Source organism: Mastigoproctus giganteus, chromosome 1 (assembly GCF_048544385.1).
Source record: "Mastigoproctus giganteus isolate SK-2022 chromosome 1, ASM4854438v1, whole genome shotgun sequence".
Lineage (NCBI taxonomy): Eukaryota > Metazoa > Arthropoda > Arachnida > Uropygi > Thelyphonidae > Mastigoproctus > Mastigoproctus giganteus.
In genome coordinates this window covers 225,096,571-225,122,345 of record NC_143575.1, presented here as the reverse complement: position 1 = coordinate 225,122,345, position 25,775 = coordinate 225,096,571, and the positions used below count along the sequence as shown (strand labels likewise).

Genomic DNA, 25,775 nt, shown 5'->3' with positions numbered 1-25,775 from the left:
GTGGTAGATGGATTTCTATTGAATACTTGAAATTTGCATGCCACGATGCCTATTATATCAAATGCACGCCTTTGATGCCACTGTTCACAATAAAATATTCACGAAAAACATTTTGTTCGCTTAATTTTTCCGAGCAATGTAGTCGAAGAATCATCAACTAAATACGTTACTGAAATCTTTATTGACTTCAAAGGGCCTTTGAATCGGTCTGGTGGCCGAGCGCCATCATACGAGTCAAAAAAGCCCAATGGTCATCAAAAATCTTCAGATGACTAATAAGCTACTTCTCTGACAGGAGACTTACTATTTGTACAAAATATTCAAATATTAACAGAAATTCGACTAGAGGCCGACGTCAGGAAAACAACTTGGGCCCAGCTGTATGGAACAAGGTATTGGATGAATGGCTTATTCTTAATTTCCAACATACCACTATGCCTTCATATGCTGATGACCTTGTTCTGGTCAGGGCCACACGAGAGCAACCCTTGTGAGGTAGGTCAACTATGTTCTCTCTGTTCTCTATGAATTGATTACCATCCACAAGTTGACACCGTCAACCATCAAGCCAAAAATATTGTTCATCAAAGGCGCTCTCCACTCAAATATTCCCCCTTTATAAAGCTGAAAGGTGAATCCGTAAAATACCCAGCATCTGCGAAACTGTTTGGAACTATTCTTGACAAAAAGTGGTCGTTCCTTCCTCATCTGGAAAAAATTAAGGCCAACCTTACGTTGGCGAGGATTCCCAGAACTGACTGGGCCCTCAAAGGAACTGTTCTCTGTCGAATTTACAGAGTTATCTTTCTGGCTATTTTGGCCTATGGGGACTCGGTCTATTTCAGAAGCATGAATAAAATTACTGTTGATCAAGAAATTGAATCATATCCAGCATCGCTTTTCCCTCGACTTACCAGAGCATGTTGCACAACCTCAACTGCAGCACTGCAAGCGATATCTGGATGCATCCCACTTTATTTATATGTCAAAAATCAAGGCCTTTCCTATTATGTCAGGAAAAACAAATAAACAGATTTCTAGAATAGATCAAGGCGGAGAGGAAGCAGCTCTGGAACTACACATGCTTTGGCAAATCAGATACACTCAGGAATGCAAAGGTATGATTACTAAGAAATTCTTTCCACACATCAGACACCTTTCTAAACGCACCTTAATCTGGTTCATATCCAACCTTGAAACTACATACCTTATCACCAGCCATGGATCGTACAATGCTAAACTCAAGGAACTAAGCCTGACTGATGAAAAAAAAATGCCTGGGCGCGGAAATTGAGGATTGGACTCATCTCACGTGCAACTGTTCAATACACCTAGACCTATGTCAAACTCCTCATGTCCATCACTCTCCATTCAAAACCTACTCATCTCTTGGTAAGCAGTGAAGAAACGGTTACTGCCCTTTTGAACTATGCTACAAGTTTTATCCTGCAACGCAGGCGTCTTCTGGCAGCTGCAGCTCTACCTCCTCCTCTTGAAACCCTGAACTGATCAATCATACAAATTGTACTTGCAACCTAGGAACTATTTCTACATTAATTGCACCACGATTTTAACCTCTTTCTAACAGCGTACTTACAACGTGGGTTGCAAGTCGCACTGGTTTTCATTCTTCTCCAAACCCCTCCTTTATGGGTAAGATCTGAGGGAGAGGGCCATTTTGGCAGCTCCCACCTCTCCCTTAGCTGTCTGTTTTACTCTTTTACATATCATTATCCACACTCTTCTCCAGGGTTCTCCCACTAGTGGTTTTCTTTCTCTTGCATATCTGACAAACTTCCTTTGCCTCCCATTCTTACTCTGCAGGAGGCTGGATCCCCTATAGGTGTTTCTCTACTGTCCTGGCCCGGCTACTTGTGGTCTTGAAGGATGCTGGAAAGATCAATCCATGGTGAGAGAGCCTTCCAGTAAATAAGTGACAAGATTAACAACAAAAACGACACACCGACATTTAACTTATGATAGCCCACACAACTCACACTCATCTGGCTTTGCAGTGTCTTCCATCTTCACAGTGCCACTTAGTGCAGTTTTGTGGGGAACCACTGGCATCAGTTAATTAACACTACTATGCCTCATTTTCCTGAGGTATACACATACCCAAGGCAATTATATCATTTAACGACGGGCACAAAATCTCTAAATTTGTGGGCTCCCCAGACAATCTAAATTCTCTTATGTGAAAAAATGATTCTTCTGACAGTTGTGGTTACTTCTACAATTCAGTTTAAGGTTTTTGGGACTCTTGACTTTGTAGAGAACAGGGTTTTTACCTGGTTTCTGGCTTCATCTTATTCTCAGTAGTCAGCAATATTTCAGTTAATAATATTTGAGATTAAATCCTCCTTTGATAATATGCTGTCCACAACGAAAATTAGAATACCTGGTCCACGTTGCCTTGGTACCTAGGCCTTGAGTTCGAAGTTGCTGACTTCCCAGCATATTTTGATTAACTCATTGTTGTCCTTTGGTGTGGTCTCTACCATTACTCATCTGTCCCTAGTGGTTCTTTACTCTTATTTAAGATAATTGCGGCCTAAGGCTCCGTATGATTTGAGGTTTGACTTCTATGCTGATGACTTAGAGCACAGTCTTGGCTTACCTTAATAATAATTACATGATTCAGCTCTTGAACTGGAGTTAGAGCTGGCTGTTGCAGAGCAGCGCCGAATAAGACGCCAGGTGTGGTACTAGCATTGGAGGCAAAGGCTTCAACTACTTGTTTTTTTGGAACAGAGGATATCACTTCTGTGTTGGAGTGTTGTAAAGTATTCCCCGTCACTTTGTGAAATACTTCATTTTGGGCATGAAACTGTTGACGAAGGCTTTGTGATTTTCTCTGACACTTCCGTGGAGATTTTTTTCCGAGTGAGTCACTAATGATAACTCTACCCTCCATCTGAGGTTTGTAATCATATCCAATTGTGGTCTTTCACTAGTAGTCATGAGTGCACATCGGACACTTTCCTTAATATCGACTCATTGACTAGCTTGTAGTGGTCTGGGTTTATGCAGCTTTTTCATGACCTTTTTTCTTTTGTTCACTTTCTTGGGGGTGGGAATTATGGGGCCCTCCGGGCATCCGGGGACTTTCAACCTGAGTGTCTTCATTAGCATGGTATTTTTCATTGTCAGCATTCTTTGTTATATTGTTATTCCTTTTCAGAAGTGGAGACGTCACTTCTGACTTTTGTCTTCTGCTTAAGCTTCATGTCGACCAAGCAGTGATCTGGCGGATCCTCCTCGCCACATACCTGGTTTTAATCAGCTATTGCTACCTCTTCGGTAAACGCTTCTTGATCCTCTTTGGAGGAAATGAAATATGGGCCTGGTGGGGGAATTCTGTGTGCTACGAATTTCCGGGAGAATTCCAGGAAATTCGTAGCACACAGAAATCGACTTCAAAATACACGCAATTTACAGACAATATACACGGACCAATATGGCCTAGTCGTTGAAGATCCTGATTTCTTGGGGTGTTAAGTTGGGGACAAATGCCCCAGAGTCCTCCTAATCAGATGACAGTCCTTATTGTTCTTGCACCTTGGGCAGAATAACTACAACTGGGTAGCAACTGTTGCTATCCTTGGTAGGTGGCTCTGACATAGTTAGTGGGGTAGATGGAACACAATCATTGTGTGATGTTAGTACTTGAACATTTCGCGATACACTGTTAATAAAAGCCCTTCCGCTCCAAGAGAAGTCCAAAACTTATACAGGTGGGGGAGGGCAAAAAAGCAGCAATATACAGCAAAATCCCTTTTATGTGTATTGTAATGAAAGTATTTAGATTACTGTATCCGTCGAATACAAAAAATAATTGTAGGCTTAAGCATATTGCCATCGCGAGGAGACACTGTATCTCGAAATCCACAATCCAAAGCGCGAAATAAAGTTCAGCAGCGGAATCAAAGCAGAAAAGTACACAGGGTCCACCATCCCCAGTCAAAAGCTGCATGTATAAATCCGTGGTCACCTAACAAAGACAGTAAGTGATTCTTTCCAGTGCTATGCCTATGTCGGCCTTCAGACCCAGTCTGTAGACAATGCGCCAGATAAATAATAGAAATTATACCAGCAAAAGTTATTGAAACCAATAACACTAGGGCTCTTGCAGCTAAGGCCCTGGACTCTCCGCAACCGGGAAGAATAACTGCAGATGACGGCCCCTCCCTCTGTCATGGGATTTTGCTTCATTTCTATGTGGACTTTTCCTCTGCTGACATAATGCCAGATCCGATCTCATGATGGGATGCCCAGTTCCGGTTGTAGCCATTTTCTCTTTTCTCACTTTCTTGCTAGTCTAGATTTCCTGGTACTTCTTCCACTAAACAGTTTTTCCACATTATTTGGCATTTCTATTGACATTGGGACCCTTTACTCCAGCTTAGGAGCTTGCTTACTCCATCTTAGAGTACACTTTCACGTATACACTTCATATGCTGCCCCGATGGAATGCTTTTACTTTGGGTGGGATTCTTTGCGGTCGAGAGTTTTCCTCACCCCAGCAGGTATTACTTTCCCTTCCCAGCGTTTTTGAAAGCTTGTTCTTCGTTTAGCATTAACTTACCAATCATGTAACATTGCTTCAGTTTGCATGTCAGTCTTTTATGTGGAACAGTACGAAAAGCCTTGCGGAAATTTAACAATATAATATCAAAATTATTTTTTTCATCCAGTTTATTTGTTACTACGTCGTACTAGCCAATCACATTGGGCATACAAGATCTCTCCTAGATGAATTTCTCTCGTGGGCAGCACAGTGTTTAGAATCTCCGTCCTCTCTCTCTCTCTCTCTCTCTCTCTCTCCCCACCGGGTGAAAAAGACCTGAGTTGGAGTCCCGTCGATGACTTAAAGAATTTTTCTGGGCCTCTTTCAGTACGTGACTTAGTTAATTGGTCTTATGCGAGGATAAAATGGTTTATTTCTCCCGAAAATTCGTAGCACACAGAAATCGACTTCAAAACACACGCAATTTACAGACAATATACACGGACCAATATGGCCTAGTCGTTGAAGATCCTAAAATCCTACAACAATAACAATGACAAGAGGAAATTGTATGGGCCTTTTACACAACGTGGCTGCATCATTTTTTATCTCTCGGGAACTCAGGTTTTTCATTCAGCGTACAGAAAATTAACCACGAAACACACGTAATATACGTGTGTTCCGGAAAATGCCATATTTTCGGATGCTCCTAAAATAGGATGACCAGATTTCTAAAACAAAAATAAAAAAAAAACGGGACACTCATGGCGAGTTGACATGATTCGATTGTCATACTAGTTAAAACGATCCTCTTCTACTCGTTTCACGCCAACTAGCCATGACTGTTTAGCTTGATTACAATTAACATGGGTTACTTACATATTTATCGCTGTCTTAATCTCACATTAACATTGTCAAATTACGCAAATCTTTATTGAGCAGGTGGTCCAGGACATACACTGTTAATATCTTAATAATATATGTCCTGGGCGTAGTATACTTATATACTACTCCCAAGATGTTCGTTTTCATGTTCTTGCTTAACTTATGAAAGACATTATTCTTGCCTTTATTCGAAATGCCACCGAAGTTGGTGTTGCAGTTACTACCACAAAATGCTATTATCTTGTTGGTTAATTTATATTTCTCCAATATGAACAATATGTGATCCACTAATATCTCAGACGTTTCTCCTACAAGATTTTGGAATTCCAACAATTTCACTTGTATTCCTTTCATAGGTATAAAATACCTCACCAAAACTGGGACCAACTTCAGGCTTAAGTGATTTAATGAATCTACCATAACAGATACTTCCACATGTGAATCTTTTTGAAAATAAGTTTCGTATATTGGTAGATGTGCAATCCACTAATCTAAATGAATGGTTATGCTTGAGACTATGTAAAGCTGGCAATCCTTTTTGTGCAGTGAGATTCACCATTTACATCTCGATGTTTTGTCACGAAAAAGGTAAGTTTACAACCTGCACCTTTTTTCTGCAACTGCTTCTTTGTGCTTCTTTTTAGCAGTGTGCTGGATATTATCTGAGCGATCACCATGTTCAATAGAAAATTCAGCTGTACAAACAGTGCATGAAACTTTACCATTAACATTATGACTTTCAGTTAGTGAAGGTAATTCGTGTTTCAACATGTCCGTGAAACTACCCTTTCGCTTGTGCATCTCACGACCTATTTGAACAAAGTGAATTTATAATTAATTACTAGACCCTTCAAATATATTACAGAGTTTATGTCACTGCCAATACATCAATATTTTGAAAAACATCAAAGAAAATACTAGAATTCATTCGCACATGTCTGTCGCGTCAGCCATGCTCAACAGAAAAGTCAACTCTCGTATGCAGAAAAAAGAAAAATGGGATGCCTTTCCTAAAAAAAAGGGTCATTTGGCGTCCCGTTTACATTTTCTCGGAATGATGGGATGTGGCTGAAAAAGGGGACATCTGGTCGTCCTGTCCTAAAACCTATTGCAACAACTAGAAACTTGAGTTTTGCATCCAGCAAATCGACCACAGCACGCACAGAATTTACAGGCACAATATACACTGCACAATATGGTCTAAGTCGTTGATGTGTTTGAAACTTGACAATAACAACAACATCCCGGAATGTCCTTATTTGTATTTGATTTTCCAGTGCTTATATACTTATACATACTGTCCACCTATATTGAGTGATAACTGAATTATGACCACCTAACTAATACCATTCTGGGTCACCGTTTGCATGGAATAACGGCCGCCATTCGCCTAGGCGTTGATTCCACTACAGGTCTGAAGGCATCTGTAGGATCATGCCACGCTGTTCCTCGAGGCTTTTCACAGTATCAGAATTAATCATGGTTGCATATCCAAACGCCTCACTTCCTGTTTCAAAACATCAAAGATACCACAGGTATTCAATTGGATTTAGGTTAGGCGAACGTGGAGACTAATCAAGGTGGGTAATAAAAGTCGGGTATACTCTTGTCTATCCTCGTACTGGCCTGGTGGAGTGCTGCTGTGTGTTTCTGGAAGTAATCCTTCAGGTTAACTATCGCTGTCTTCTGTTGCTCAGTGAGATCTATCAGGGCCCCTTCCTCCTTCTTCCCGGGCAATTGTCAGTCTCTCCACAGCAGATTTCGGGTAGTGTTAGCGGCTCTTGGTCATCATTGTCCTTATCTTTCTCATGATATCCTCCAGCTCGGTGTTAGTCCAATCTATGACCCCAAAGGAGCATGTTAACATTGGGACTGCATAGGTGTTTATAGCTTTAACTGTGTTCCCTCCGTTCAGCTTTGCTTTCAGCAGGCTTCTGAGTCTCTGGTGGTATTTTTCGGTTAGGTAGGCCTTAATTTCCTTGTGTAGTAACTGCTGATGCTGCATCATCCCCAAGTATTTGTAGGCCTCTCCCTGTGCCATGGCTTCGATCTCTTTACAATTCTGCAGCTGGTAGTTTTGGTTGACTAATTTTCCCTGGCGCAATCCGTGGGTCTTGCACTTGTTTAATTCCATCCTAATATCATTGCTGAAGTTTTCGGTGATCTAGAGTAGTTGCTGAAGGTGCTTCTCAGTTCCCGCGTAGAGCTTGATGTCATCCATATACATCAGGTGGGTGAGGATGTTCAGGTTCTTCCTTCCTTCTTTGAGGTTATATCCGTACTTGCTACTGTTGAGCATGGTAGATAGCGTTTAGTACTAGACAGAACCACAATGGCCACAGTGGCTCCCTGAATGATTCCTCTCCTGACGGGGATTGGCCTGGTTGTGATGTTTTCGACCTTAATGGTGGTACATTAATCCATTTCGCGATCATTTCTCCTAGGGAGTTTGGATTAACTATAGGATTGACTTTGTAGATGTTCAGCGTCTCTATTAGCCAGCTATGAGGCACGGAGTCGAAGACCTTGCGGTAATCGATGTAGTCTGTGCACATGTTGCGGCGCTTCTTGTAGGCTTGCTGCATAACTGCGGCATCAATTATACTCATTGCATAATTTGCTCAGCCGCTTACATCCTTTCTGCTGTTCGGCCATTATGTTCTGGATCTCCAAGTGGTCTGATGTCTTCCTGGTTATGCAGCTGGTCAGGATCTTGTACATTGTTGGGAGGCAGGTGATTGGCCTATATTTCGCCGGGTTTCTTCATGTTTAGGCTTCAGATATTTGATTCCTTAAGTGAGAAACTTCGGGATTGTCTCTGGGTAACTTATCATTCGGGTGAACTGCTCTGCCAGGTGCTTTTTTGTGCAAGTGAGCTTCTTGTACCAGTAAATGTGGGCGTTATCTATTCCTGGAGTTCGCCAGTTGTGAGAGTTCTTGATCGTCTCTTTTACTTCTTCCTGAATCTCCCACCCTCTCATTTCTTGCACATCCTTGGTTTTCTTGCGTACTAGTTCTATGCAGGTGGCTCGGCAGTTATGTCTTACTCCCTGCTCCATATGTTTCCCCAGAACTCCTCAATCATCTTCGTCTCGGGTGGTCCGTTCCCTTCTTTCCCATCTTCTTCGAGATTCCTGTAGAAGCCTCTTTAGTCCTCATCGAAGATTCGGTTGTTTATTTTCATCTTGGAGCTCTCTTTGTATCGGCGTATTCTCCTCCTGAGTGCAAGGAGGTTCTGCTTCAATGTGTCCAAGTACTCTCCTATTCTCTGATTTTTTGTCTCATGTTTGCTGTGGATGTTGTCTCTCTCTTGAGGATGCTGTTCCCTTTTCCAATTAATTTCTTACTCCTATTGCCCCGTTGGTACTGAGTCAATTGGCCTATCTTGACTGGTAATTCTTTTATCTTCTGCTGAAATCTTCTTTCCCAAGCTTGTGGTTCCTTCTGTTTTCGGATCTTCTGCTGCTGGCACAACACATTTCCCGTTTCCCCGATAATTGAGTCATCGACAATTACTAACTCCTGCAGGACCAGTTCTATCTGCCTTTGGGACTCATTGTGTTGTCTCGTGAAAGAGCAGAAGCCCTGCCATTGAGGCGGAGAGCTTGTTCGTCCCAAATTTTAATTCCTTAGAGGGCATTAACCATGTCCTTCATGGTCTCATAAACGCCCATCAGAACGCGAACATAGATAACTCAAACATACCCACTGTTTTCAGCTTTTCACTTTGCTACTCTAGTCGAGGCATGATTTCCGTTTAAATTTAATTTCATTTGAAATACCACACTAACCTAAGTGATATCCAAGTACAATAATAAAAAATAAGTGCACCATTCATCACAGGTTATACAACAATAATATGCATTATGTATATTCTGCTACAAAGTTACGTCATATACTGCCCTCGTGGGTAGCACAATTAATAGAAGCGTTCTTCCCCCCAACGGGTGGAAAAGACTTGAGTTCGAGTACCGTCGATGATCTAAGGAATTTTTATGGGCTTATTTTACAACTGAACTTAGTTAGTCAGTCCCAGGCGAGGATAAGATGGTCTTTTCTCCCGGAAACTCGGATTGTTTGTCCTGCAAAACATAAAATCGACCACAGAAACACGCAATTTATGTATTACCTTAGTCGCTAATGTTCCTAAAACCCAATAACAACAACAGTGTCATATATTCCGCTACCAAATCACGTTATATATTATGTTAATCAGTTATGTCCATAATAGTAATAGTAGTAGAGGCATGTGATGCAAGAAAGCAAGCGCATGAGCTTATGTAGTATCAGCCAATAAAAAAAAAAAAAAACGATTTCACATATCCATTTCCTATGAAAGTTTGTCCAGTTCTTCCTTGAATTTATTAAAGCTGTCAACTTTCACAATGGCAAATGGAAGTTTGATCCCGCTGGTTAAAGGCAAATTTCCGCACATCTATTCTACAATTGTCTTTCCTCAATTTGAATTTATGCCCCCTCAGGTTCATAATCTGAGCAAGAGGAAGATTCCCATCAGAATTGAGCCTTCCCAACTCATTCAAGGGTTTACACATTTCAATCAAATCACCTCCCAGGTACCTAGTCTCAAAACGCTGCAATTTTCCAAACTTAAGCCTTTCTTGGAAGTGGATCAATTCGTTCCCTTCACCAACCTTGTTGCCCTTCTCTGTACTCGCTCAAGCAACTCTTCATTCTTTCTAAAATGAGGCCTCCAGACCTGTACGCAGTACTCAAGGTGTGGCCTGACCATTTACTTATAGACGGGGATAATCACCTGCTTATCCTTGCTAGCAAAATTCCTGAATATCATTGACACGAACCCATGATCTGATCTGGCAGCCTGTCTGCACTGTTTAGAAAACTCCATATCTAACTGCACAATTACACACAGGTCTTTTTCATTTTCTACCACCCTAAGTGTATTACAACACATTTGGTATGTTTCTCTGGGTTTACTTGTACTCATATGCCGTACTTTGCATTTGTCAATGTTACACTTCAATTGCCACTTCTCAGCCCATTTACCCAACTTTTCCAGATCATCTTGTTATAATCCTAGTTTAAAGACACATCTAATATAAATTATACTTCTACAGAACTACAGTAATTTTAAAGAGGAATACGAAATATTGATATATTGTCTCTTCAGTATTAAATTTTTATATTGCAAGACAATCCTTATTATATGAATGATATCCGTTCAGATATCCATGAAAATAGAAGCACATTTATTTCAAACCAGTATATTATCTGTAATATTATAATCAATGAATTTCTGGGCATGACATTTTGCAATGCCGTTCGTAGAGCACATGATCCATGCAGTTGGAGGAATTTGCTGGTGGCCACAACAGCTCCTCAGGGAGCTATGTGACTGGAAGAAGAAGAAGAAGATGATGATTAGATGGGCTGAGAAGTGAAAACTGAAGTTTAACATTGCCAAATGCAAAGTACTGCATATGGGTAGAAGTAACCCCAGAGAAACGTACCAACTGTGTGGTACTACACTTAAGGTGGTAGAAAATGAAAACGACCTGGGAGTAATTCTGCAGTCAGATATGAAGTTTTCTGAGCAATGCAGACAGGCTGCCAGGGCAGGTCATGGGGTTTTGTCAATGATATACAGGAATTTTGCTAGCAGGTAAAAGGAGGTGATTGTCCCTCTGTATAAGGCAATGGTCAGGCCACGCCTTGAGTACTGCGTTCAGGTCTGGAGGCCTCATTTTAGGAAGGATGTAGATTTGCTTGAGCGTGTACAGAGAAGGGTAACAAGATTGGTGAGAGGAACGAAAGTATCCTCTTACCAAGAGAGGCTTGAGTTCTGCAAATTGCAGCGGCTGGAGACTAGGCACCTGCGAGGTGATCTGTTTGATGTGTATAAGGCCTTGAATGGGTTGAGCCCGCTGAATTCTGATGGGATCCTTCCACTTGTTCCGATTTACGAACCTAGGGGGGGGTGCATAAATTCAAATTGTGGAAAGACAGATGTAGAATAGATGTGCGGAAATTTGCCTTTAGTTAGCGGGAGATTAATTGCTGGAACAAACTTCCATCTGTCGTTGTGGAAGTTGATAGGTTAAATAAATTTAAGGAGGAACTGGAGAAACCTTTAGAGGAAATTGTTTTGTAATTTTTTATTTTTGGCTGATTCTGCATAAGCTCATAATACACTTGCTTTCTTGCATCACATGCCACTACTACTGCGACTACTACTACTATTAGCTGTATATTTATTTTCAAACCCAGTACAATTAGATGCATATCTATTTTCAAATTCAGCCCAATTAGATGTATATTTTTCAAATCAAGCACAGTTAGAAGAGTAGTTAAGTGCCAAAGTGCAAAGCATATGCATTTGAATGGGCCAGGATTCAAGCTGCCGTTTGTTAAACGTTGTTAACGATTGTGTGCATTGTTGAAATGATTAATTAATTGTAAACTCCAGTGTATAGAACATTTTTCTGAAAGCTGTTCTACAAAGTAATGGAATTCCATCGACTGCATGCGTTTTTTTAATGTTCTGTTATGATTGTAACTTAACCTTCAGACTCCAGTGGATGGAAATTTTGATCATTAAAAGGCCAGTAGCCTTTTTAACCATCAAAATTTCTATACATTAAGTCAACTTTTCTTCTTTTCTCTATACTCTTTTTTGAGCATCTTGGACCAGACCACTTGTGTAATTTAGACTCGCTAATCTCGATTGCACAAATCGTCTTGTCCAACATGTCGTAGTATCACGTTTCGAGACAATAGGATTTCCATAATTTTTTTTAATATTATTTTATTTTATGTTTACTCTTTATTTGGGAAAAATGCTTGTGTTAAGAACAGAGATAATTCACTGCACAGTATTTTTTTTTACTGTCTGTCCTGTTTTTGATATCTGCTCTCTGACTAATATTTACGGATATCGTATATATCTATTAGATGGCTACATATGATTCATAGTGCCGGATTAAGCTAGAGGGCCCTCGCCAAATTTTACAAATCATGAAAAATATATACAGTATATATATTTAGTAAAGGGCCGCCAATAAATCCTGTTGCCTAGGGCGCAAAAATACCTTGGTACGGAACTGACGATTCGAAATACAGTATATCTGAATAATTAACCATGGTATGATTGATTTTGGAAGAAACAAAAATCTTCACTTAACGTTTCATGATTAGAACTGGATATGCACTGGAACACCTGGAATACGTTTCAAACTGTTTTGTTCGACTTTTCTAGAAAGAACCACGCGGGTTTCTTCTATTAACTGTGATACCGGAGTAAATATTGGCTGCTGGTTTTTCGCACGTAGGTGCGCAAGCGTTATTCCACACATCTAACAAATATGGCGCCTGTACAGGTGTCTGTGGTATTTGTAATTTTGTTAACCAGAATTTATTCCACGTTAAGTAATGAAATCTTTGGTGTTTTTTCCTGTTGTTTGCTTTAGTAATCAGCGTAGATTTTTAAGTGCGTACGTGTTTATATAAGAAGTGCACAGTGAGTGAGTGAAGGAAGAGCGGTCGTTTAAATTCATACAAAACTTCGACCATTAGATAAAAAGGCAGATTACTTCGAAAATCTACTTGCTCTACAGTTTTTGATTTTTAATTTCAAATTATAAAGATGCCAGAATACAAGAAGGAGTGCAAATACAATGGATAAAATAAGTGAAGGATTCAGTAGCTGATGAGTAACACGAGCAGATAACGATAAGTTCAACCGGAGTACGAAATGAAATGTTTGCAACCTGGAGTGTCAGGTAATATTGGATATTCCGTTTTCTTTTCATTGAAATAACTAGTAAGTGTAAGGCATTTAACTTCTAAGAGTAGTAATGAGAAATATTCACCAGAAGTCTAAGCAGTAATATGTCACTGCTGCACTAAGCAGTAAAATACAAAGCTTTTGCAGTGGGGTTAGGCCTAACTGTATATACCTAACCAATAAAAATAAAAAATAAAACACATAATGATAATGAAAGGTTTAAATTACCGCATAATTTGATTTTTAGCACAGGTTTTCTTTTTATTACTAAAAAGAAAACTATTGCTGTTATACATTTTTTCTGGGCATCAATGAATTCATGAGGGCCTAAAGTCATTTTTAAAAACTGATAAAAAAACGAATATTGCAAATGCGTTCTTACCATTTCATAGTATTTTTCACTTGATAGGCCTTGGCAGTCAACCTCCCGGAAGGAGATGGCACATGATGGATGAATATATCCAGCTGTTAATTTTCAATTAATGGTGACCTCTTATAATCCTATTTATATATCTTATATAAATTGGATAACAGAAATATCTAAGATTACCTACTTTATTCCTAAGACTTGTAGCACATCTAGTCCTGAAATGGGTAATAGACAAGAAGTGATAAGAAAATATCAGTCAATCTTCTAAACTCAGATTGCAGTGAATAATAATAGGGACTTTCATCCCAAATAATAACAACTAATAAGATTTAGTTATTCATTAGCAAAAATTATAAATGGTTGTGGACCTGAATTAAAATAATTATGCCATTTAATCAACTGCCAAAGAAAAAAGACCAGAGAAATGAGGACTGGCATCTTGTAATGAATATGCCAGGGTAATTTTAAAACATTAAATTTTCTTAACTTGTGCTATCACACACTTATCATTTCAGTGCACACAGGAACTGTGATGTATTTAACTGCATGATACGAAAAAGGTAAACTGAATGAAAAAAATCATTCTGTACTTCAGTTTGGGAAGCTTATTTATTTCAACATTAACAAATTTACTAAAACAATAAGGGGTTACATTTGGAAATTAATTACATAGTCTCTTTTTCAGTAGACTAAAGGTAGTGTACACATGCCATCAGAATAACTAAGACCAAGAGCAGAGATAGTGAATATATTACACATAGTTGGACTTAAAGCTGCTTTACATGCTCAAACCAAGAGTTCAAACTTACAGTTAACACTTTACTACCAGTTAGAGCACACCTACCCCAAAGCAATTAAGTTATCTTGTTGATTGGTCAAGAACTTAAACAGCATAATAAATAAATTTTTGATATATTGTTTGTTGTTTTCATCCATTCAGTCGCAGCAGGCTTTTGGAGACTTTATGGGTGAGCTGCCTCCATGCTGTCTCATCTTCAACAGCTCTTTCAAGTTCATGCTCATGCCAGTGTCGCTCTTGATGGTGTAGAGCCAGCTTGTTCTTTGCCAACCTCCTCTCCTTGTTACACTGACCTTTCCTAGCATTATCAATTTTTCCAATGAATTGGATCGCATTACTTGACCAAAATACATCAATTGTAGCTTGGTGATCTTGGCTTCCAGTGATGTTTCCGGCTTGATGCGATCCAAACCTCTATGTTCATAACTTTCACTGTCCATGGTATGCAAAGCAACTTTCTCCAGCATATATTCATTTGATATATTAGTATATGTTAAATAACAATAAATTAGTTGCAATATATTGCTAGTATCAATATATGGTTTTTGATTATTATATGATCACTCTATCAATTTTTATTTTTTATTGTTTATCTGCCATCTATACTTTCCAACCAGGCACCAGTTAATCTTCAGCATGGCACAATTAGATCTCTGCAGTTTAACCTTGCCCCGAGGTCTCTAAAGGGATTACCAAGGTGAAGTTCTTTCACTACAAGTGTGCTGTCATATAAAAACATTATGGAAATCCTATTGTCTCGAAACTTGATACTATGACATGTTAGACAGACAACTTGTGTAATCAAGACCTGCTAATATTCATAAAATTGGACAAATGCTAACTCGTTATGATTTTCTGTTTTATAGGATCTGTGTCCTCATTTTGTATTAAATTTTTAAATCAATCTAAGATCTCAAGCGGAAATTTCAACTGAATTTTTTTTTTTAGAAATATTATAAATATAGATATTTTAGAAATTTTAAGTCAGGAAATTCTCTTACCTGAGATTTTCAAGTTTTATTTGCGGATTCTAATTATACCGCACCTGGATGCACTTATTCCTGAAAACCTTGAAAATCTCGGGTAAGAGAATTCCTGGCTTAAGATTTCTAAAATATCTATATTTATAATATTTCTAAAAAAAAAGATTCTGTTTGAAATTTCCGCATATTGATTTAAAAAATTTAATACAAAATGAGGACACAGATCCTATACAACAGAAAATCACAATGAGTTATCACTTGTCTGATTTTATGAATATTAGCAGGTCTCGATTACACAAGTTGTCTGGGCAACATGTACAAGTGTGCTGATAAAATCTCACTGGAAGTGTGAAATATTCCATTTTTCATACTTGCAGTGCAATATTTTCACCAGTCCTCAAAGAACTGGTGAAATAATTAGAAACCTCAGGGCAGGATTAAGCCACAGGAATCTAATCCTGCCATGCTAAAGGTGTCAACTGGGTATGGTTTATGAGTAGGATGGCAATAAAATAATAACAATAAAATTGATATAGTGATCATATGATAATCAAATACCGTATATGGATATATCAAAAAGTTATTTATTATGCTCTTAATTTCTTGACCAACTGACAAGGTCACTTAACTGCTTCAGGGTATGTGCACTCTAACTGGTACACAAGTGTTAAATTGCAAGTTTGAACTCTTGGTTTAGCATATAGGAAGGTCATTAAAGCGATGTCTATACTTTCATATATTTTTTAATTTTTTTTATTGTAAATATTTTTCATATCCCCATCTTAATTGGTTCATTTATTTTAGTTATATATTTTTTCTAAGGTACTTGCTGTGTAGTAGATTCCCAAAGACGGCGACCATGTGTAGTAATCTCGGATTCATAAAAATTCGTGTTAGTATTAGCCACGTGGTGCAAGGAAATCCTATGATTTCACTGCACTGGCTAAAAAATAAAATCAACTACCTATTTGACTTCATCCTTACGTAGTCTCTGTCCTGCTGTCGGTTGAATTTTCTCAAGCTGTCAGCCTCATTCACTCATGCAGATAACTTATTCAAGTAATTAACAACCTGTTGGCTAAAAGAAAACTTCCTGCAATCCATTCTAATAAACCTCTTCCCATGTAATTTGAATTTATGGCTCCTAGTTCTAGAGTAGTTTATAACAGAGACAGTACCCTCCTCCTCCCAATTCATTTTACTTTCACCTCTCAGAAACTCAGTCAGGTCTCCTCAAAGGTGCCTAGTTTCCAAGCTCTTTAGCCCATGTATTCAGTCTTCATATTGATGTCCTTTTGCTGATCTCACAAGGCCTGTCTTTGGACCCTTTCAAGAAGTGCAGTGTCCTTTTTTAGGTGGGGGATCTCCATATTTGAACACAGTATTTGAGGTGTGGTTTTTACAATCATCTTATAAAATAGGATTATGAACTTCCCATCTGTACAAGTAAGTGTGTGGTCATTGATAGGACTCGTGGGCCTTCCTTACTACCAGTCTACACTGGTTGGTGAACTTCATGTCTCTGATTGTATCATAACTCCCAAATCCCTTACTTCCTCTATTGTTTTTAGTTCAACCCCACCAAATGTTGTATAAGTTATTTAAGGGTTGCTACAGCTGTACTCCAATTGTAAGACTGCTTTTGCTGCATTAAAACGTAGCTGCCACTTTTCTGACCATCTGTTAAGTCATCTTGAAGATACTCTGCTTGGCACCAGTCATTAATTACTCTTCTGATCTTGACATCATCTGCAAATTTTGACATTGTGCCCTCTAGTCAATGACATTATGCCCTCTAGAAAATAATGCATGTAAGTAGTTTGTTAATTGGCATAATTTTATTGTTGTCTGGATTTAACAATAAGAATAAATCTATCTGAGATATTTCAAAATGACTTATGATAAACTGCCATATTACATGTTTATCACTCTACACCAGGGATTCTCAACGGGGGTGATACTGCCTAAAAGGTTTTTGGGGGGCAAAAAATCATGGGTATTACAACGGTTTGTGGCTCTCCAAAGTTCAACCCTACCTGACAACATCTTATTTATTCATATTTAATTTATCTCATTGGGTTTTCTTTTTCCCTGAGACAACTGATTTTTAACATATTGGTATATTATATCAGGAGTGAGTGAGAAATTTTGATAAAAGGAAGATAGTGGGCATTATTTGATTCAACCACCTTTGCTTTTCATAGGTATTAAATGCCTAAGTGCTTTCAGAGATAGCCTTCGCAATCTTTGGCATTTGTGCCTTTCTGACAGCTGCAAACTTGGCGGTGGTGTGGTGGGCATGGTTTATTTATTTATTCTTTTGTTTCATTGGTCAATATACGAGGCATGGATGGGATGAGGAAATGTCTGTCTGTTGTTTCTACTTTCTAAGCAACAATTAGTATTGATTTATTATTTCCTTGTGGGATTTTGATTGGATACTATGATGTGGTCACAAAGGAACTGAGTGCCAAAAATAATTTTGATATCATATACTTGGATTTCAGGAAAGCTTTTGGTACTGTTGCATATGGAAGACTGCTGTACAAATTGGAGAGGTATGTCATTAAGGGTAAGTTGCTACAATGGATAAAGGGATGGTTGAGTGGGAGACGATAGAGAGTGGTAATCACTGCTCTTCATGGACAAATGTTATTAGTGGAGTTCCCCAGGGTTCGGTGTTGTGCCTATTGTTGTTTTGTTTATTTATCAATGATATTGATGAAGGTATATCAGGTTTAATGTCCAAGTTTGCAGATGATACAAAGGTTGGCAGGGTTTTTAATGACAGTAGAGACAGTATGCTACTCCAACTGGATCTAGATAAGTTGGGCAAATGGGCTGAGAAGTAGCAACTGAAGTTTAACATTGACGAATGCAAAGTACTGCATATGAGTAGCAGTAACCCAAGAGAAACGTACCAACTGTGTGGTACTACACTCAGGGAAGTGAAAAGTGAAAAAGACCTGGGGGTAATTGGGCAGTCTTTGGCATTTGTGCCTTTCTGACAGCTGCAAACTTGATAGGACTCAGTCAAATATGAAGTTTGCTGAGCAGTGCAGATGGGCTGCCAGGGCAGATCATGCATTCTTGTCAATGATATATAGCAGGGGTGGCCAACCTAATTTGTGATGCAGTGTATTTTTTTCTTTCAAAATGTATCGCAATCTGTCATCTCAAAAATTTCATTGCACAAGGTTAAAAAAGTTAATCAACACATATTGAAAAATGTTGTTTATAAATTTTAAAATTCAATACAATTCAGAATTCTTATTTTAAATTCACATATTTAAAATTTTAATTTATACAAAGTTTGTGTCTTCATGTCATTTGTCAACCTTTCAAAATTGGGGATATACTGTGATAAGGACAACCATAAAGAATCTTCTGTACGCAAGCCCGTAACAGCACAGCAATTCTTTGTTTGTTTCAAATACGAAAAGGCCGATTCACATAGATGTGTGGAACCAAAACAGGAATTTAAAAGTTCACTGCATTTTTTTACTTTTGGGTACTTTTCTCGGCAAACATATTTCCAAAACTCTTTTTCTGATGATCTGGCTTTTAGGAAGATATCATTTCGCAATGTAATAATTTCATTTTCAAGTAATATTTTCGACATGTGAAAAATTGCAGCGATTATTTTCTGCAATTTGTTTCGTATCTAAGTAGACATTAAATGGATAAGAAATATATTGAACAATGCCTTCAATTGTTTTAAAATCACTGAATCTGGTTTCAAAATCCTCCACAACATTCTCAATTTCAGAAACATATTTCTCACTATTAAATTCAAAAACAGGATATTTTTGCAAATGATCAAATTTTTTTTCTTTGAGATCCTTAGCCATTGCCAAAAATTGATATTTATATGCAGAAATACTAGTAATCATGTCACCCACATTTTTATTTTTTCCTTGTAATTCCAAATTCAAATCACTTAATTTGCTGGTAAAATCTGCCAAAAAAGCCAGCTCACACAACCACTTTGTATCTAATAGCTGCTGATAATCATCTCCCCTTTGATCAACAAATTTTTTAATTTCATTCAACAAATTTCAAAATCTCTGTAGAAACTTACTCCGACTCAGCCACTTCACATCTATGTGTAATATCAGATCTGGTTCTTTTTCATCGAGTTGCATTTTGAAAAGTCTCCTTTGAAGAGATTGTCCTCTGATGGAATTCACGATTTTGAAAGCGATGTCCATAACACTTTTAGTATTTAATCTTTTGCTGGCTAACACTTGTTGGTGGATGATACAATGGTAACTCAAAAAATCTGGGAATTCATCATCTTTTTGGCACAATGCGATGAATCCGTTAAGATGCACCGTCATTGCTTTAGCTCCATCTGTTGTTACTGATACGAGCTTAAATAGTGGTAATTTAAGTTTTTCAATAAAATGTTTGAACGAGTTAAAGATATCAAGACTTCTAATTCTTTCTTTTAACGAAACCATACCCAGCAGTTCTTCTCTAGTGGCAGAATCATCGAAAACCATACAAATAAAAACAAGCAACTGAGCTGTATCACTGACATCTATAGATTCTCATCCAGTTGTAAAGAAAAGGACACACAATTAGCAATATCAGCAAGCAATTAATTGTTCACTCACATTTTTACTCATTTTTTTTGTGTTGCATCACAGTATTTTGAGATAATTACAGATCTTGAAGGGCACTTTTAATTTCATTTTTGTTCCTAAAATTTGTTCAAAAAGAGAATCTGTTATTTCTAAAAATGTGGCTTTGATGAATTGACCATCAGAAAATGGTTTGCATTTTTTTGCAAGATGACTCACTTTAAATGATGCTACAGTTACTGCTTTAGATTGTAAATTAGGTGTCATGAAGAAATTTTGTTGCTCGAATAATCTGGATGTAAGTTCTAATTTATTTTTTCTAAGGTCACCATTCGGCGGAATATCCAATTGGTATTTACCATTGAGTGCATTGAAGTGCCTTTCTAAATTTCCTTTTTTGGGTATAGCCACAGAAGCATTGCAAATCAAACAGCAACATTTTTTTTTCACCATTACAGAAAAGTATTCTAGTTCCCACTCTTGATGAAAATGATATGTTTTACTCTTTTTCATAATATTCATTTTAAGTCAATGGGTATTAAATTGACATAAGTACTGTCCAGTTATTAAATCAGCAAAAGCAATGCTTACCGATTAAAACACTAAGTTGCGCAAACCGGAAAAATATTCTGTCTGAACAGCTAACGTAGGATAATTGATGAAGAGGATTCCCGAATGAGGAAGTTGTTTCCAAAATAACTGGACAGACACACCACCGTTTATTGCTCTGTTTGGTTATATACTTATAAAAATCAGTTTTGAATGCCTTTATGATATTTCTGTAAAGCTATTTCTGGAGGTCGCGACCATTAAACAAGAAAAACAATTTGCACTTTCCAGTTTATTTGGCTTTTCTGTTAGTGCAATCTAATTATAAATGGGTAGTAAACTGAGTCTTATTGCATTTGCAATAATACCGACAGCTGGAATTCTGTGGGATGTTACGTTATTATGGTGAAATGTGTTTCTCCTTCAATGAAATCTCCAACATGCAAAAAAAACCAAAAAATAAATTTTCAAAATCTGCTGTTCATTCCTATTTTTGAAGCTTCATAAAAAAAAAAATAATAATAAAATAAATAATGCACAGGTAATGAAATATGCTGTGTAATATAAAATTTTGGTAGTATACCTGACCACGCAAATCGAGGGATGACTGTATATTTAAAATTCGTCGTGATTGACCGAAATTAAAGCTGCGATCGACTGGTAGATCACGGTTGTTTCATTGGCCACCCCTGATATATAGGAATTTTGCTAGCAGGGATAGGGAGGTGATTATTCCTTTATACTAGGCAATGGTCAGACCACAACTAGAGTACTGTGTACAGGTCTGGAGGCTTCATTTTAGGAAGGATTTAGAGTTGCTAGAACGAGTACAAAGAAGGTCAACAAGATTGGTGAGGGGAACAAAGGAGTGAAGTGGGAAATTATTGACCTGCCAGTCTGACTTCAGTGGTAGGGAAAATCATGGAGGCAATGATCAAGGGTGGAATTCAGGATCCTTTGGATCGAATTGAAATTCTCAAGGATACTCAGCATCGTTTTGTAAAGGGAAAATCATTTTAACAAATCTGGTTCGCTATTTTGAAAAGGTCACTCACTAGCTAGATTTAGGGAATAATTTCGACATTGTTTATTTAGATTTCAGCAAAGCTTTTGACTCAGTCCCACATGAGTGGTTGCTTTATAAGCTAGAACAGGTTGGAATCACTGGGAAAATCCTTAGATGGATAGCAGGATGGCTTCAGGGCAGGGGGCAGAGGGTTGTGATAAATGGCTATTCCTCAGATTGGGTTGATGTAAGAAGTGGGGCTCCCCGGGGATCAGTATTGGGACCACTGTTGTTTTTAATTTTCATAAACGACATCGATGAGGGGATAGAGAGTGTGGTGTCTAAATTTGCAGATGTTAAAATTGGTAGAGTGGTTAATGATCACTGTCAAGCTTGAGCTTCTTCAGAGAGACCTAGATGGACTTCAGGAATGGTCAGAAGGGTGGAAGCTATGCTTTGATCCAACAAAGTGTAAGGTATTACACCTGGGAAACAGTAATCCCAAAATAACTTATTCACTTGGTGGAGTTCAACTAAACCCAGTACTGGAGGAAATGGACTTGGGTGTTACGTTATGGTCAGACATGAAATTCTCTCAGCATTGTAGGCAGGTTGCAGGGAAGGCCCATGGTGTCCTATCGATGATCTGTCGAACTTTTGCAAGTAGAGATGGGGACATGATCATCCCATTATATAAGGCTTTTGTTAGACCACACTTGAAATAGTGTTCAAGTGTGGAGACTGCACCTAAAGAAAGACATCGAGCTTCTTGAAGGGGTGCAAGGACGGGTGGCTTGCCTGGTGAGATCGGCAAAGGGGCATCCTTATGAAGAAAGATTTCGAATGTGTGGGTTGCAGAGTTTGGAAACTAGACACCTTGGAGGAGATTTGATTGAGGTGTTTAAGGCTCTAAGAAGCATCAGTAAAATGAATGAGGACGAAATTTTCAAGATTATAAATGATGCTAGAACTAGGGGACATAAATTCAAGTTATGGGGAAAAGTGTTTGGATTGGACTGACTGTAGGAAGTTTTATTTTAGCCAGCAAGTTGTGAATTACTGGAATGGGTTGCCTACATGGGTTGTGGAGGCTGACAGTTTGGGGAGATTCGGGGGTCATCTGGATAGTACCTTCGGGTCAGGGAACTGCACAGGATGATAGGCTTAATTTCCTTTTCTTTTGTTAATTATTATTATTATTTTTTATCATTGTTTTATTCGGTTTTTTTTTTTTTTTTTTTTTTTTTTTTGCTGGTGCAGCATAAGCCATAGACTTTCTTGCACCATGCAGCCATTACTAATACTAATACTAAGGGCAACAATATTAGTGAGGGGAAAAAAAGGAGTGCTCTTACCAAGAAAGGCTTAAGTTTTGCAAATTGCAGTGCCTGGAGAGTAGGCACCTGCGAGGTGATCTGACTGGGGTGTATAAGGCCTTGAATGGGTTGAGAAAGCTGAATGCTGATGGGATTCTTCCTCTTGCTCAGACTAAAAACCTGTGGGGGCAGGCTCAAATTGAGGAAAGATAGTTGTAGAATAGAGGTACGGAAATTTGCCTTTAGCCAGCCAGCGGGTAGTTGATTGGTGGAACAGGCTTCCATCTTTTGTTGTGGAAGCTAATACACTAAATAAATTTGAGGCTTAGCTGGACAGGCATTTGGAACGAATGGAGGGGTGAAATGGGAGGGTTTTTTTTTTTTTTATTTTGGTTGATGCTGCATAAGCTTGCTTTCTTGCATCATATGCCTCTGCTAATGCTAAGTTTATTTTTGATTCACAGTGCTTTTGTGAGTTACATGGAGTTAAATAAAATGAGGGTTAAATAAAATACACTAGTTTATATTTTATTATTTAATTATTTTTAGTTATTCAACCCATCATCAGTCATGTCAAGTGCCGAAAATATTGTCGACAGTATCTGGATGAATATCTGGCTTATGGTTTTATTAAAAGCCCATTCGACTTAAGGCAGTCTGTGTCTTATGTGTAATAGTTATTTTTCAAATGAGGCTATGAAACCATCAAGACTTTTAGATTACTTAAAAAGGAAACATCCTGATAAAGTTGGTAAACATATCGAATATTTTAAAATTTTAAAACAAAATTTTGAGCAACGTAACACTGTTACTTCCTTATTTAAGAACAACACAAACAAATTACAATGGAATGATTAGTAGTAGTAGTAGTAGTAGTGGCACTTGATGCAAGAAAGCAAGTGTAGGAGCTTATGCAGCATCAGCCAAAAAAAAAAAAAAAAAAAAAAATATCACACCATACCCTCCAATTGCCTGTCCAGTTCCTCCTTAAATTTATTTAACCTATCAACTTCCACAATGACAGATGGAAGTTTGTTCCAGCAATTAACCACCCGCTGGCTAAAGGCAAATTTCCGCACATCTATTCTACATCTATCCTTTCTTAATTTGAACTTATGTCCCCGTAGGTTCGTATTCTGAACAAGTGGGAGGATCCCATCAGAATTCAGCGTGCTCAACCCATTCAAGGCCTTATAGACCTCAATCAGATCACCGCGCAGGTGCCTAGTCTCCAGCCACTGCAATTTGCAGAACTTAAGCCTCTCTTGGTAAGAGGATCCCTTCATTCCCCTCACCAATCGTGTTGCTCTTCTCTGTACACGCTCAAGCAAATCTACATCCTTCCTAAAATGAGGCCTCCAGACCTGTACGCAGTACTCAAGGCGTGGCCTGACCATTGCCTTATACAGAGGGACAATCACCTCCTTTTCCCTGCTAGCAAAATTCCTATATATCATTGACAAAACCCCATGACCTGCCCTAGCAGCCTGTCTACATTGCTCAGAAAACTTCATATCTGACTGCACAATTACTCCCAGGTCTTTTTCATTTTCTACCACCTTAAGTGTAGTACCACACAGTTGGTACGTTTCTCTGGGGTTACTTCTACCCATATGCAGTACTTTGCATTTGTCAAGGTTAAACTTCAGTTACCACTTCTTAGCCCATCTGCCCAAATTATCTAGATCCTGTTGCAGTAGCACACTGCCATTACTGTCATTAACAACCCTGCCAACCTTCGTGTCATCTGCAAACTTCGACATTAAGCCTGATATACCTTCATCAATATCATTGATAAATATACAAAACAACAGTGGCCCCAACACCGAACCCTGTGGGACTCCACTAATAACATTAGTCCACGAAGAGCAGCACCCATTGATTACCACCCTCTGTCTTCTCCCACTTAACCATCCTTTTATCCATTGTAGCAACTTACCCTTAATACCATTCTGCTCCAATTTGTACAGTAGTCTTCCATGCGCAACAGTGTCAGAAGCTTTCCTGAAATCCAAGTATATGATATCAAAATTATTTTTTGCATCCAGTTCCTTTGTGACCACATCATAATAACCAATCAAATTTGTCAGACAAGACTTTCCCTTAACAAACCCATGCTGTGTCTGAATTATTGCTGCAGTCTTGTCTAGATGATCCTGCAATGCATCTTTAACCAGCGACTCCATTATTTTACCCGGAACAGAAGTTAAACTAACTGGTCTGTAATTATTCGTGTCACCCTTCGAACCTCCTTTGTGAATTGGGGATACATTTGCACATCTCCAGTCAGTGGGAACCTCCCCTGAATCCAAGGATGCTCTCATAATTATGGCTAAGGGTTTGCTTAGTTGCTTTGCCGCCTCCTTTAATATAACTGGATAGATCCCATCCGCCCCAGGTGCCTTTCTTATGTTTAACTTCAACAATTTCTCCTCCACTTTGCTCTCAGTTATTACAAAATCATTAAGCACACTGCTACAATTTGATAACCTTCTTCCATTTTCAAACTGTAATGATTCCTCACGTGTGAATGTAGATGCAAAATACTCATTCAGTTTGTTTGCTATCTGAGCAGGATCATCAATAGTCGAACCATCGATGTCAAGTGGACCAATCATATTCAGCCCCTTCCTTTTAGAGTTTATATAAGTAAAGAAATCCTTGCTGTTTTTCTTAGCATCTTTTGCCAAAGATTTCTCGTAATCCGCCTTTGCCTGCCGAACCTCCTTTGTGACCTGATTACAGACTAGCTTATATCTGCTACAGGCTTCTGCGTCGCCTGATAATTTATATGCATCCCATGCATTTTTCTTCTCTGTCACGAGTCTCATTAGTTCATTTGATAACCATTTAGGCCTAAACCTTGAACAATATTTCTTCATCGGTATGAAAAGTCTAGTAGCTTCCACGATTAATTCCTTGAATGCTTCCCACTTAGAATTTACTGTTTGTAACATCGTCAGTCGATCCCACTGTACAGAATTTAAAAACTGTCTGAGACCACTGTAC

General features: G+C 38.4%; 1 protein-coding gene across 1 annotated transcript in view; it reads left to right on the top strand.

Moving 5' to 3' along the window:
* Positions 1–12,760: 12,760 nt before the first annotated feature.
* The window catches only part of LOC150091554 (uncharacterized), a 218,221-nt gene continuing 205,206 nt past the window's right edge, over positions 12,761–25,775 (top strand). Inside the window, exon 1 of the mRNA XM_090376191.1 lies at positions 12,761–13,152. The gene's annotated coding sequence lies outside the window, so the exon portion shown is untranslated. The remainder of the gene's footprint in view (positions 13,153–25,775) is intronic.